Consider the following 15,748-nt stretch of genomic DNA (forward strand, 5'->3'; position numbering starts at 1 on the left):
TCAAACCGCGCAAGTGCTTAAATAATAAAGTAGCAAGCAGTTTAAGTGGATATCACAAAAGTGAAAAAATATACCTGGTGTTGCACTAATAAAATAATCAAAGCGATCTCTTATAAATATTACATTAATATTTCATAAATATACAATTATGCAGTGAATGAAAGTGCTCTAAAATAGCCTAATAACCAAAGAATAAAGTGCAAAATGATCAAAGTGTAAAATAATAATTATATATGTGACAGTCCCAATGAAGGTATGAGACATTCTCCTTTTCCTTCATTCAATGAATATTCTCAAATCTTTGTTCCTGTTTGTGTGACCACTACATTACTGTGACAACAAATTGGAGGCTTACAAAATCCTTTTGACCCCTTATATATAGGAGGTCAACATGCACTTTGTTGAAAACTAACGATACACACTGCTATGCCTCTAACTGGACCACATGTGCCTTCCAAAACATCCGATCACACGGGGCTAGTTTACAACCATGCAAAACAAAAAAATGTCTCTCATAGTGCAGATAGTTTGCAAACCAATTATTAAAAAAGGAGGAATCACACTTACTGTTTAATCTTGAGTGCATAACAAAATCATCAAGCAGCAAAGATCAGCATAAATGGGAACTCTTACGCTATGAAACACATTTTCTTACCCATAATGAATAAAAATTAAACTGGACTGTTAACTCTACATCAGATGCTCTCTTTGTTCCTCCGGTCTTAGTACTGTCATTCTATTATCCTCCTTTTCAGATCCATCAGATATTGAAGGGCAGCCTGTTATCTAAAATCTAAATATCTTAACTAAAAGATCGAAATACACTATATTGCCAAAAGTATTGGGATACCTGCCTTTACACGCACATGAACTTTAATGGCATCCTAGTCTTAGTCTGTAGGGTTCAATACTGAGTTGGCCCCCCCTTTGCAGCTATAACAGCTTCAACTCTTCTGGGAAGGCTGTCCATAAGGTTTAGGAGTGTGTCTATGGGAATGTACAACCATTCTTCCCGAAGCACATTTGTGAGGTCAGGCACTGATGTTGGATGAGAAGGCCTGGCTCTCAGTCTCCGTATTCATTCATCCCAAAGGTGTTCTATCAGGTTGAGGTCAGGACTTTGTTCAGGCCAGTCAATTTCCTCCACCCCAAACTTGCTCATCCATGTCTTTATGGACCTTGCTTTGTGCACTGGTGTGCAAGCATGTTGGAACAGGAGGGGCCATCCTCAAACTGTTCCCACAAAGTTGGGAACATGAAATTGTCCAAAATGTTACCTTCAATGGAACTAAGGGGCAAAGCCCAACCCCTGAAAAACAACCTCCCACCATAATCCCCCTTCCACCAAACTTTACACTTGGCACAATGCAGACAGACAAGTACCGTTCTAGTTGCAACCACCTAACCCAGACACATCCATCAGATTGCCAGACAGAGAAGCATGATTCGTCACTTCAGAGAACATGTCTCCACTGCCCTAGAGTCCAGTGGCGGTCCAGTGTGTTTTACACCACTGCATCCGATGCTTTGCATTGCACTTGGTGATGTGATGTTTGGATGCAGCTGCTTGGCCATGGAAACCCATTCCATAAAGCTCTCTATGCACTGTTGTGCTAATCTGAAGGCCACGTGAAGTTTGGAGGTCTTTAGCTGTTGACTGCAGACAGATGGCGACTTCTGCGTACTTCAGCAAGCACTTACCCCGCTGTCATTTTATGTGGCCTACCACTTTGCAGCTGAGTTACTGCTGTTCCCAGCTGCTTTCACTTCGTTATAATAGCACTAACAGTTGACTGTGAAATATTTAGTAGCAAGGAAATTTCACGGATTTACTTATTGTACAGGTGGCAACCTATCACGGTACCACTCTTGAATTCACTAAGCTCCTGAGAGCGACCCATTCTTTCACAAATGTTTGTAGAAGCAGTCTGCATGCCTAGGTGCTTGATTTTATACACCTGTGGCCATGGAGGTGATTGAAACACCTGAATCCAATGATTTGGAGGGGTGTCTCAATACTTTTGGCAATATAGCGTATCTGCCAAAATCCTGATCCATCCTTCCACCAGTATATCTTAATTTTAAACTAGCAAATTGGATCTAAAATTCACATTCGACAGACCTTCTGTAAATTCAGAGAAAAAAAATGGCAGAGTACTATGATGGACGCCGCTTATGTTCCATAAAGTGTGAACTTTCTGTTTTTCTAATCATTGTTTATTAACTTTATGCATTATGATAAGCCTATATTGGCTTAAGTTTAAGGAAATTTAGAAAAATACATTATTCAACAATTTAGTTTAAGTGATAAATAATTCATGGTGCTCCTACTGAATAAAACTTGTACATTAAAATAAGTTGACTATATTTATTTTATCGTAATATTTAACTGTATAGGGCATATTCATATTTACTTTCTGATACAGACCATTAAAGTATTCTACAATTTTGTAAGAATGGGACAATAGATATCTGCGGTGTCTACATCTCTTTAGACGTATTTAAAGTGATATTACACCCTCTGTTTTTTTTAAGTACTTTCAGCAGCTGATTTAAAGTGGTTGCAAAGGCTTAAAGTTTTTTTTTTTTTACCTTGATTTATTCTCTGCATTAAGGTAAAAAACATTCTGTGATTAGGACCCCCCCCCCCCCCCCAGTTCCCCCTCATACCTACCTGAGCCTGATCTTGATTCAGCACTGTGTCCAAGAGCGGTGACTCTCCGCTCTCCCTGTCCTCACAGGGCAGAGAGGCAGCAGTAGCTATTGACTCCTGCTACTGTTTGTCGAATCCTGTGACAAGGTAGCAGGGCCAAGCCTCACTGTCTCTGTCTATGGATATTGGCAGTGTGGCTCAGGATTGAGTGCAGAGAAGCAGATTCCTATGGGAGCACTTTACGAAGAGAAGGAGCCTGGAGCGTCAGCGGAGGATGCTGCCAGAAGAGCAGTTCGGGACAGCTCTGTGTAAAACCATTGCACAGAGCAGGTAAGTATGACATATTTGTTATAGAAGAAAATAGCTTTAGAATCACTTTAATTACTGAATGAGTAAGCCATTTCTTTATGTTTCCCTTCTGCTCCCTGCACCTCCCGTTTTCCCTGCTTTTTCTATGTTCCCGTTTTGTATATAGTTAGTTGTGGTTGGCTTTTTGTTTAAGTGTATTGGTCAGGTATTCTGTAACTGAGTTTTTGATTTACTTGTAATTTTTATGTTTGCTATGTGCTAACTTTTGGATGGATTTTGTTTTACTGTAAATAAATCTCACTCAACTCAGAAACTGAGACTAGACTGTATATAAGTAAAGCCATGCAGATTGCTGCTGTTTTTTCTTGATGCTCACAGACTGACTGACAGATTGCATTGTCCACTGTTAACTCTTTCCTATGAAGACTAGAAGTTGAGGAAAGCAGCATTAAGAGAGCAGGAGCCAGCAACATTAAAAATTGTAAACTGCTGGTGCTGGGGTAAGACTATAACTAACAGTTTACTGCGGAATGTTTATTTTTTTGTGCTCCGTGTGTTAAGCTCTTCCCGCCAGAGATGCACATACATGTGGCCTCTTGGCGGATGGGCTGTAACACAGAGAGGTCGCATATATATGGCCCTATGTAAACACTTTTACACGTTACCGGCAGGAGCTTTCTGATACTGTTGCAGCCAATCACAGCGGTCACATGACCCAAATGCCTGCCTCTCAGCATTTAGAAGCTCTTAAAAGGATCGAAAGGCGCAGGAGGAATTGGTTAAGCTAAAATAATTGATGGTTTAACCACTTGCTGTCCAGCCGTTGTATATAAACGGCCGGACAGTGGCAGTCCAGGGGCGGGTTGCTGTTCATAAACAGCGCCCACCATTTTGGACTGTGTGCGCTCCCTGGGAGTGCGTAGCACCGTGTTCCGGTGCCCACTGTGTCCGGAGGACACAGTGGGCCCCGGAACACGGTGCTACGCACTCCCAGGGAGCGCACACAGTCCAAAATGGTGGGCGCTGTTTATGAGATCATATGAACTCCCCGGAGGACACAGTGGAACACCGATCGGTATACAGGACCTCTGTGCAAGGTCCCGATCATGTGATCACTGATTGGCCAATCAGTGATCACATGCAGAGTAGTAAGCAAGATGTCACGTCTGACATCATTGCTTACTATGTGTGAAATCTGAATGATCACAGAGATCACATGGTACAAGGCTATTCACAACAGCCTTGTACCATGTGACAAGCTGTGACCAATCACAGCTCACACAGTATTTCTCAATGGCTGCAAGAATGCAGCCAGAGAGAAGGAGAAATTGCTTTTACAGCCTTTATGGGTGTAAAAGCAATCAGTGTAAAAAAAAAAAAAAAAATCTTCATCACCCCCCACAAGTAGTACAGTGTCACCATGGTGAAACTGTACTGATAGGGTGACCATATGTAAAAAAAAAAAACCCCAAAAAAACCATAATATTAAAAAAATAAAATAAAAATGTAAAACATTTTTTTTTTTAAATTATAATATTTGGTTATAAACTAATTTGGGTTATTTATTTTTTTTTTTTTACGAAAAAGATAACTGAATAAATGTTGGTCAAGATTTATGATGAAATATTATTTATTTGCAAAATTTTATAAGAAAACACTTTTTTTCAAAATTTGTGGACTTTTTCATTTATATAGCAAAAAAAAATAAAAGACCCAGTGTTTAATAAATACCACCAAAATAAAGCTTAATCTGTCTCAAAAAAATGCTAAAAAAATTCATATGGGTACAGTGTTGCATGACCACACAATTGTCATTCAAAGTGTGATAGCGCTGAAAATTGGCCTGGAAAGAAAGGGGGTGAAAGTGTCCGTACTTGAAGTGGTTAATATCACGTAGAATGGCACTAGCATGAACAACCCCTAAGTCACTGACCTTGAATAAAAATAAAACCAGTAAAGCGCAAAAGTCAGAACCTGTGATCCGTAGATTTTTTTTTTTTTTTCTCCCCAGGTCAGCGATTGAAGCAAATCAATCTGTCAAGGTTTGCATATAGTCTGCATTTTTTGAAGGATAGGAGAACAGTGGAAACCTACATATTTATATCCTCCTAGTTTTACTTTGTAAAATTTCAGTGAATAGTCAGTTCAAGGGGCTTCATTTGGAGGCATTACTCAGGTTTATATATACAGTACTCGGCACTTTGAGATTTTAACCAATATCTAAATGAACACAAGAACAGTTTCCAAAATTTTGACAAAACTGAGTTTTATAGAACATTTGTTTAGCTCATTACATGAAAGTAAGGTTAATAAAATAACTTGGATTACAAAATCTTCAATTTTACTCAAATTAGTTGATGCAAAAAACAAATACACCCCACAAAAAAAACTACCACATCTAGTATTTTGTATGACCTCCATGATTTGTAAGGACAGCACAAAGGTTTTCTGACAAATCTGTTTGAGTGTACTTATTTATGCTGAGCACTGTATATATTGTGTTTTGGCTCACAAAAGAGCCATTTAGGCACTTGTGAAGGGCTAGAGCACATAGATTTCCATTGGCAATGGAGGAAATGACTGTAGAAACTACAGTATTTTTAAAGGAGGAGTACAGCCAAAGCTCTTTTGGCTGTACTTCTCCTGTGGATCACTAAAGTCCTCTGTCGGCTGAAGTCACTCGACCATCCAGGCTGGGTAAAAATCCCGACTTTAAAGTCAGGATCTACCCCAGAGCGATCTGCTGAGAGCCTGAGCTAGCAGCTGCTTCCCCCTCCACAGCCAAGCATTCCAGTGAGCGCTAGGGGGTAGACAGCGGTGACTGACAGTCACTGCTCTCAGCTCAGAGTGGCTTTGAGAACTCGGCAATCAGCGGTCATGTGATCGCTGAATTCTCACCCTTGGAGCCGGTGGAGGACAGATGCAGCATCGGACTGATGCAGCATCCACCTAGGAAGGTACACTATACTGCCAAAAGTATTGGGACATCCCTCCAAATCATTGGATTCAGGCGTTTCAATCACCTCCATGGCTACAGCTGTATAAAATCAAGCACCTAGGCATGCAGACTGCTTCTGCAAACATTTCTGAAAGAATGGGTTGTTCTCAGGAGCTCAGTGAATTGAAGTGTCGTACCGTGATAGGTTGCCACCTGTGCAGTAAATCCATCCGTGAAATTTTCTTGCTACTAAATATTCCATGGTCAACTGTTAGTGGTATTATAGCAATGTGGCAGCAGCTGGGAACAACAGCAACTCGGCCACAAAGTGGTAGGCCACATAAAATGACAAAGCGGGGTCAGCACCTACTGATGCGCACAGTGAGCAGAAGTCGCCATCTGTCTGCAGAGTCCACAGCTAAAGACCTCCAAATTTCATGTGGCCTTCAGATTAGCACAGTAGTGCGTAGAGCACTTCATGAAATGGGTTTCCATACCCAACTTGTCCGGCATCAGTGCCTGACCTCACAAATTTGCTTCTGGAAGAATGGTCGAACATTCCCATAGACACACTCCTAAACCTTGTGGGCAGCCTTCCCAGAAGAGTTAAAGCTGTTATAGCTGCAAAGGGTGGGCCAATACAATATTGCGTGGTGAGCGTGCATACAGGCCATGGCGGTTGAGTGCATTTCTTAATGTTTTCTATGAAACTTTTGTACCTGCTAATTCCAGGTCTTTCTGAAGCTCTCCACAAGTGGTCCTTGGCTCGTGGGCAACTTGTCTGATAACTCTTTTCACTCCTATGTCTGAAATTTTGAGAGGAGCACCTGGTTGTGGCCGGTTTATGGTGAAATGATATTCTCTCCACTTCCAGTTTATAGCCCCAACAGTGCTCACTGGAATATTCAGAAGTTTAGAAATCCTTTCTAATGTGTTCAATACTTTTTCCCTGTGTTATTCCATTTTATTACACACAACTTATTTTGTGAACTTTCTTGTTTTGGTTTCTTTGTACGTTTTGGATTGCATAGGTTGTTACCGACATGTGAACATTTCATGTCAATAGCACATTTAGAAATATGTTTACCTAGAAAAATGGTGGCGTGTTCAATACTTATTTTACCCGCTGTATCTATACACAGATGTTTTGCCTTTTATTTCTATTTTAAACTGACTGGGTGATTTTATAAGGTGAGGGTTTGCATATACTTTAAATTATGTAAGACCTATGTAGGCAAAGCGCAGGTTTACTTTGAGCACCATGTTATTTTTACATTTAAAAATTATACTATTGCTTCGGTTTATATCGCAGGGATACTGTATGCCAGGGCTTGAAATTTCCACTCGCCTGCTCGCATTGGCGAGTGGACATTATGGTGGGGGCAGGTGTGTCCCTAGGGCCGTCTTGCTGAGCAGGCTCGGAACTCAGAGCCGGATCTGTCACTCTCACTGGGAGCTGTCAGACTGCTCAATAGTTGAGCAAAATGAAAGCAAAGGAAGGAGTGTGTGCTGTGCTCTCTGCCTCCCCCTAGAGTGCAGTACCTGGCTCTGTGAGTGAAGGTAACGATATACTGCAAGTTTTTATAGGGCTGTGAGTGTATGTGTGTGTATTTTGTGTGTGTGTGTGTATTTGTGTGTGTGTGTATGTATGTACACGTATCTGTGTGTGTATGCACATGTGTGTATCTGTTCATGTGCCTGTGTGTGTGTGTGTGTGTGTGTGTGTGTGTGTGTATGTACATGTGTGTATTTCTGTGTGTGTGTGTGTGTGTGTGTGTGTGTGTGTGTGTATGTACATGTGTGTATTTCTGTGTATGTATGTGTATCTGTACATGTGTCTGTGCGTGTGTACATGTTTCTGTGTGTGTGTGTGTACATGTGTCTGTATGTAAACATACATGTATGGGTGGTTTGGTCAGGTTCAGAATGATGTGGTTATTATGGGTGGTAGAGTATGGGGCATTTGAGGTATTGCTGGGTTGGATAGTAGGTAGGATATGCTTGGTAGAGTTATGGTTTTGTGAGTGAAAGATTATGGGAGGCTATGGTTGTATGCGGTGCATGGTCGAAGTATGATGGAGTGTTTAGGGGGACATTGGAGGCCCTGATGTAATGTGGGGAGACTCTGGGGACCCTGATGTAATGTGGGTAACATTTAACAGTGTCATTTTATGAAATAATTTACGAGGGCGTGTTTAGGGGCGGAATTAGGGGTGTAGCGGGGTAGGGGTTGGGTGGGGCAACTGGTGGCGAGTAACTCTTAAGGCCTGGCTAGTAGCTCAGGACTTGAAATTTTAAGACCTGCTGTATGCTACTGACTAGATTCCTTAGGCAATACCCCATGCGAGTCCTTTCATATTGGGAGAAGGATTTAGGCCCGATCTTGGGCAACCAATGGGAGGAAGCATTTGCAGCTATTTCACCTTGCTTTCTCAATACGGCGCAGAGGCTTTCTCAATTGTATATTTTGCATCAGGTTCATTATACCCCGCAGAGACTGCATAAAATGGGTACCGACCCCTGCTGTATTAAGTGTTTACGTGACCATGGAGATCTTCTCTGTATTGGAAAGCGGTGCTTGACATTATTAATTTGGTTTTTCAATCCTTTGTCCCTTTTAGATCCCATATGTTGCCTGCTTAATGTTTTGGTGAAGCCATATATTTTTGGTTAAAATAAATAAATAAAATAACCCAAATTAATTTATAAAAAAAAATGTTTTAAAATTTATTTTTTTTAAATATTATTTATGTAATTATTTTTTTACATACTGTCACCCTAGCAGTACAGTGTCACCATAGTGACACTGTACTACTTGTGGGGGGTAATGAAGATTTTGTTTTTTTGTTTTTTTTTAACACTGATTGCTTTTACACCCATAAAGGCTGTAAAAGCAATAATTTCTCTTTCTCTCTGCCCCGCATTCCAGCAGCCATTGAGAAATACTGAGAACTGTGATTGGTCACAGCTTGTCACATGGTACAAGGCTGTTGTGAATAGCCTTGTACCATGTGACCTCTGTGATCATTCCCAGATTTCACAAGTAGTAAACAATGATTTCAGGAAGTGACATCTTGTTTACTACTGTTCATGTAATCACTGATTGGCCAATCTCATAGAGGTCCCATATAGCGATCTGTGTTCTGCTGTGTCCGGTGGACACAGTGGGCACAGATTGTGGCACTGCGCACTCCCAGGCAGCGCGCACAGACAACACTGTTCAACAGGTAAAAAGTTTTGGGCATAAAATTAGCTAATCTTACATAATTTTGGCGTGCTGAAAACGAAAATGACCCTAAAAAATGTTGATTGGCTCTAGTTTCCATGATATATTCACCCATCTAATGACGTAAGCCATTCAAAATTATGATGCAACTTCAGCTGCATATTGCGCAATTGATACTGGTGACCAATAGAAAATTGCATGTATACCGAGATGATGCAGTATTAGCCTTTAATTGCATCACTTCACTGCATAAAAGCTGCAGTATCTGTAGCTGATTGTAGTTCAACAGCGTCTTTACATTTCGTTTTATGCTTATATAGGCTACTCAGTAATGCCTCGAACTTGTGTGAATAAAGCAGATAATTTCTGCTATATCTGCGGTGAAATAACTTTTATCTCACAAAAAAGGAGGATAACAGGAATGATTAAGAAAGCCTACAACTTGTATTTTGGCTGCAAGATAGGAGACCAGGACAAGAGCTGGGCACCACATATATGCTGCAATTCTTGTGGGACGGCATTGGAGCAATGGTTGAATGGAAAAAAGGCATCTATGCCTTTCGCTGTGCCAATGATTTGGAGAGAGCCAACAGATCATGTTAGTAATTGTTACTTTTGTATGGTGCCTCCAATTGTAAAAGGGCTAAATAAGAAGAAAGTTATCTGTGCACTATCCAAATATTCCATCGGCAATACGTCCAGTTCCTCATGGAGAGGGGCTACCAATTCCTAAAGCACCAGAATCCTTCGTGGTTGAGTCAAGTGAGGAAGAACCTGAAGCGTGTAGTCACGTGCAGTTGTAAGAGATAGCCCTTTCCTCGAATACAAGAGAAAAGCCAAGAGAAGCAAAACCGACACAAACTGAAGACAAAACTAGTGAGAATCCTAAGTATTAAAATGATTCAACTTAGCTTATGGCTATAATTTTTCTTGGTAATCCTATGCAATATATTATGCCATTTAGGCTTTGTTATGTAGTCAATAACACTTGCTTTATATTTGTGGAAAGACATCTATCTATATAAGCATTGCTAACGCCTTTTAACCTTTTTAACACGGTAGAGATGCAAGAGCTGTGTCTGTAGATGTTGTATTCATCTCCCTTTCGGAGACAATATTCAATAAACCGCTTCTGATTTAAAAAAAAAAAAAATTATACTAAATAGACATTTAAAAAGCACGTTTTAATTCAAAGACTGGAAAAAAAATGAATGTTTATATAGAAAGCTCCAAAATTGATGCTCTGAGCAGAGACTGCAGGCTGCTAGTATTGTCATCGTGCTGTTTTGGAATCTCGTTTTTATTCTCCTACATTAGTGTACAAACCAGAAAATAATGGATTCCTCCAGTGTTTGTTCTGGCACTAACCTCGGCGTCTGGTATTATTGCCTCTTGTCACTCTTGCTTTCTGCTGTCTGTAACAAATTTTAACATATCGCTGAAACGTCCCTCTTTTGTCTCACATAACCTTGAGAAGATTGGTTTCTGTTTGCCATCCTAATGAACATTTTGTGACAGGATCTCAGATGACTGCATCTTGCATCAGAACAGCTTGAACAGTGCTTGTTCACCTCACCGCTTATCAGGAAAGTGTTCCATATGCTGCTCTTACTCTTTGGAAATTCTCTATACTGACAGCCATGCATGTACAAAAAGACACTGTACAAAAAGGAAAGGCTTTTGAAGCACTTCTAAAGGCTACGACTTACTTCTAATAACTTTTTTCCCATGCAGTTCTGTCTCTGCCTTGTTCCTTTGCTTTTACTCTAAAGGCTGGCTACATATTCCGAACCTCGATTTTTTTGCTTTGTATTGCTGGCCTCCTTACCATTGCCTGAACTCTGTGTGCTGCTTACAGAATGGAAGACAGTACACTTACAATACAATTCAAGACAAAAGGGTTGAGAGGGACCTGTTTATAAGAACTTGCAATATAAAGAGAAGCGCAAGAGATACAAAAGGTACAAAAAGGTGTGAAGATGAGTTGTTCAACAGTCTGTCAGACGTATTGCTGAACTAGCAGCTCTCTCTTGTTACATAGTTAGTGGCTGAAAAAAGACAAAAGTCCATCCAGTTCAACCATTAAAAAAAAAAAGTTATCCTACACCCACAGTTGATCCAGAGGAAAGCAAAAAAAAACCCAGCAAAGCATGATCCAATTTGCTCCTGCAGGGAAAAAAATTCCTTCCTGATCCCGAGAGTCAATCGGATATTCCTTGGATCAACTTTACCTATAAATGTTAGTATCCAGTTATATTCTGTGTATCTAAGAAAGAATCCAGACCTTTTTTTAAAGCAATCCACTGAGCTGGCCAGAACCAACTCTTGATGGAGTCTGTTCCACATTTTCACAACTCTCACTGTGAAGAAACCTTTCCGTGTTTGGAGATTAAATTTCTTTTCCTCCAGCTGTAAAGAGTGCCCCCTTGTCCTCTGTGATGATCTCAGGGTGAATGGCTCTACACCGAGTTCACTATATGAACCACTGATGTATTGTAAGGAGCCATTCCTGATCCCTCACAAAAACAAAGTAGTCTTGCCCCCAAGACCTACCCTTGTACGTATTGTTCCACCTTAATATAGTTATAGGCCTTCCCTTTACGTGCCCTGCTCCTATGCAATCCAAAGAGATTGCCCTTTATTAACTGGATGTCAGAGCTATCAGAGTTCTCTAAAACAGGTAGGCAACCTTAAAGAGGTGGAGATCTACCTGAACAACACGGGAGAAGTCAAAGATCACCGGGCAGTGTCACCTCCTCACACCTGATGTAAACCTCTAATTACTGTACTACCGTGTTGCAATCTCGTGCATTGCACGGCAAATCAGGTGGTGAGGAGAGAACATATCGCCTGCTCACCACCTGTAAAACACACTCGGATCGCTTTTCAGAGGAGCAGTGCCTGCTGCACTTATGAATGAGCCCTTGGCATTGTGGTAAAACTCTGCAGTTGAGTTGCAGTTTTACCACCCCCAATCCCTACCTGCTTAGCTGCAGGCAGCAGCCAAAGGTTTATACATGCCACAGCAGGAGTTAAACCCCCTGTTGCTTTTGGTGAATGCTACTGCCTGCCACTGCACCACTCTGGAGACAGCTAGCTTGGATAAGAGTTGGAGTGCAGTTGGTATCACTCCTCATGGGACAGGAACCAGCACTACAGAGGAGACATCGGCTTATGCAGCTCTTGCTGCAACTTTACAAGTAGTTCCTCTGTATTGCACTCTGTTTGAAGCTCTGGGATGGCGGGTCAGCAAGTCCAGACCATGATCTACTAGTCACCTGGCTGAGACCTACTGGTAGATCACGATCTACTGGTTGCTGACCCCCGATCTAAAAGCTTCTTTAAGAAAGACAGACTTCATCTTTTGTTTTATCAGGGCCTCACAAAGGACATTCTGATTCAAAATCAACTACTGCCAGGTGGATAAGGCAACTCATCTTAACAGCTTATGCAGGCCATAGACTGGTCGAAAATGGGCCGAAAAAAAAATAGGCCGATTTTTGACCGTTAGTGGGTTAATTGATCAGCCGTTTTTCGGGATTTTGGCACATTTTTTTAATCGGTGAAATTGGAAAAAAATCGCCCGATTTTGCAGATCGGCCGATTTTCCCGGCAATGATGGGCAAATCGGCCATCTTTTTACCGATAACAAATCTGCGCATGAGCCGTGACCTGCAAGAAGAAGAAAAAGAATAAGGAATTCCAGTCCGCTATTATATTTGACATGGAAAAAAGTATTGCGGTTGCAACAATGTATCTATTTGTATCCAAATAAAAACAGCTGTATCCGAAATGGATGCAAATAGATACATTGTTGCAACCGCAATACTTTTTTTTCATGTCAAATATAATAGCGGAGCTCTCTGCAGGGACAGAAGTAATTAAATGCCGGCCGTAGACGGGACGAAAATCGGCCATTTTTTTTACCGTTGGTGGTAACGTCGGCCTATTGAACTACCGATTTTTCGTTTTTTGCTTTTTTTTTAAAAAAAACAGCTGGTTTTTGACCTGTCTATGGCCTGCATAAGTATCTAAAGGATAATACACCACCTGCACTCTTATGTGCTCACTTCACTAGGTCAGTGGGTGTTTCCGGGGCATTCCTGACACCAAGCCTCTGTTGTCTAGCTTTGCAAGGCCGCGGCACCTGAGTGTGGTATGACGGTAGGGGGGCCCATTTGCACCATGTTACACCCTAAATATAAGCCTTTAAAGCCCTGGTTCACACTGAATGCTACTTTGAAATCATGCTACTAAACTTGAAGTAGCGCATTTTCAAAGCCGCAGATCAGTGCATTTTGTACCTCCCGATTTCACTGTTGCTTGCCAGTTCATTTAATAGAATTAAATGCAATTGAAAATGAAATCGGAAAAAAGTTGTGCAGGAACTATTTTTAAAATTGCGCTACTTCAAATTTTAGACCGCGTCACAGAAATACTTGAGATTCGACTTCTGTTGAGATTTGTAAATCTCATGTTGTACCGGTGTGAACCAGGAGTAAAGCAGCTTTTGATTGCAAGTGTAGCCAAACAAGTACTATCACTAAAACCTACTCCTACAGTTTATTTGAAATTGCCTAAATATTGTTCTGTTTGTGAGTGCAAAAAGGTATAAAGATAATCTAAAATAAAGATAAAGCAAAAGATAGACTTGCAAGTATGCATGCATGCACAATTTTTACCTGAAGTTTTGAAGTGTTTGTATTAACCACTTGCCATCCACCCTATAGCAGATTTACTGCTACAGGGTGGATGTTCTGTGCAAAATCACGTATATAATTGTGATTTAGCACTTCTGCTGTAGGGGGTGCGTGCTCACCACCAGAGTGTCGCTTCTGCTGTGATTTGGCACAGCAGAAGCCAATCAACAGGTGTCTGCCAGTGGATGAGCGCCTCCACCTGTTGATCATCAAGGAGAGTGACAGGACACAGCTCTGCCTATGTAAACAAGGCAGAGTTGTGCCCTGTCACCGTTGATGTGCTGGATTGTCGTTTCCTGCAAAGCACGGCATGCAATCCAGCACATCTGTTAGTAATAATAGCACACAGTAAAACACTGGTTAGGAATATATTTAACACTTTGCTTGCCCTAGATGTTAACCCCTTCACAGCCAGTGTCACTTAATATAGTGACAGTGTATATTTTTTTTAGCACTGATCACGGTATTAGTATCACTGGTTCCCACAAAGTGTCTGTTAGTGTCAAACTGTTCGCTGCAATATTGCAGCAGCCCTCCTGATCGTCACCCCTCCCAAAAAAAAAATCCAAAATCTGTATACCATAGTTGTAGATGCTATAACTTTTTTACACACCAATCAATATGCTCCTTGGGATTTTGTTACTAAAAATATGTAGCAGAATACATTTTGGCCTTTATGAAGAAATTTGATTTTTTTTTTATTAGATATGTTTTTTATAAGTAAAAATTTTTTTTTTTCTAAATTGTTGGTCTTTTTTGTTTATATGATGCAAAAAAAAAAAAATAGAGGTGAACAAATACCACCAAAAGAAAGCTCTATTTGTAATGACATAAATTTCATTGATGCACAGTGTTGCATGACCGCATAATTGTCAGTTAAACTAACGCAGCGCCGTATAGCAAAAAATGGCCTGGTCATGGGGGGGGTAAATCTTCAGGAGCTGAAGTGGTTAAAAAAGATACTTTAGCTCTGCTTTAAAGGACAAGCTTACCTTTTTTTAACCACTTCCCGTCCGGGCCATGTACATAAACGGACGGACGGGAGCAGTGCAGGAGCGGGTTGCTGTTCATAAATTGCGCCCGCATTTTCAACCTGTACAAAACCGTGATCCGGTGCCCAGGACACAGCGGAACACCGATCGCTGTACGGGATCTCTGTGTGAGGTCCCGATCATGTGATGACTGATTGGCCAATGGTCACATGGTACAAGACTAGTCACAACAGGCTTGTACCATGTGACAAGCTGTGACCAATCACAGCTCTCACAGTATTTCTCAATGGCTGCAAGAATGCAGCCAGAGAGAAGGAGAAATTATTGCTTTTACAGCCTTTATGGGTGTAAAAGCAATCAGTGTAAAAAAAAAAAAAATCTTCATCACCCCCCCACAAATAGTACAGTGTCACTTTGGGTTATTTTTTTTTTTATTTGCTAAAAAGATAACCGAATAAAATTTGGACGAGATATATGAAGAAAGATTATTTATTTGCAAAATGTTATAAGAAAAACACTTTTTTTTTTTTCAAAATTTTTGGACTTTTTCATTTATATAGCAAAATAAATAAAAATCCCAGTGGCGAATAAATACCACCAAAATAAAGTTTTATCTGTTTCTAAAAAATGCTAAAAAGTTCATATGGGTAAAGTGTTGCATGACCGCACAATTGTCATTCAAAGTGTGATAGCACTGAAAGCTAAAAATTGGCCTGGGCGGGAAAGGGGTAAAAGTGTCCGGACTTGAAGTGGTTAAAGTTGTCCTTTAACTCCCAACCTCCTGGGTGTAGTCCATGCGTGATAATAATTATCTTCCTCCTGAATTCAGCAATCTTCCTTCCGGAAAGGTCCTAGCTGACTCTTTGTACTGTGGCCCCATTCATTCTTATGGGCAAGTCATGCTCCACTGGAGGGACTATGTTGGAGGAA

At 40.8% G+C, this 15,748-nt stretch overlaps 1 protein-coding gene across 1 annotated transcript in view; it reads left to right on the plus strand.

Moving 5' to 3' along the window:
• Nucleotides 1-15,748, plus strand: part of MRPS5 (mitochondrial ribosomal protein S5) — a 150,116-nt gene that overhangs the window by 44,005 nt on the left and 90,363 nt on the right. The window lies entirely within an intron of this gene.

Source organism: Staurois parvus, unplaced genomic scaffold, assembly GCF_062004578.1.
Source record: "Staurois parvus isolate SC_StPar_1 unplaced genomic scaffold, SC_StPar_1.0 ptg000401l, whole genome shotgun sequence".
Taxonomy (NCBI): Eukaryota; Metazoa; Chordata; class Amphibia; order Anura; family Ranidae; genus Staurois; species Staurois parvus.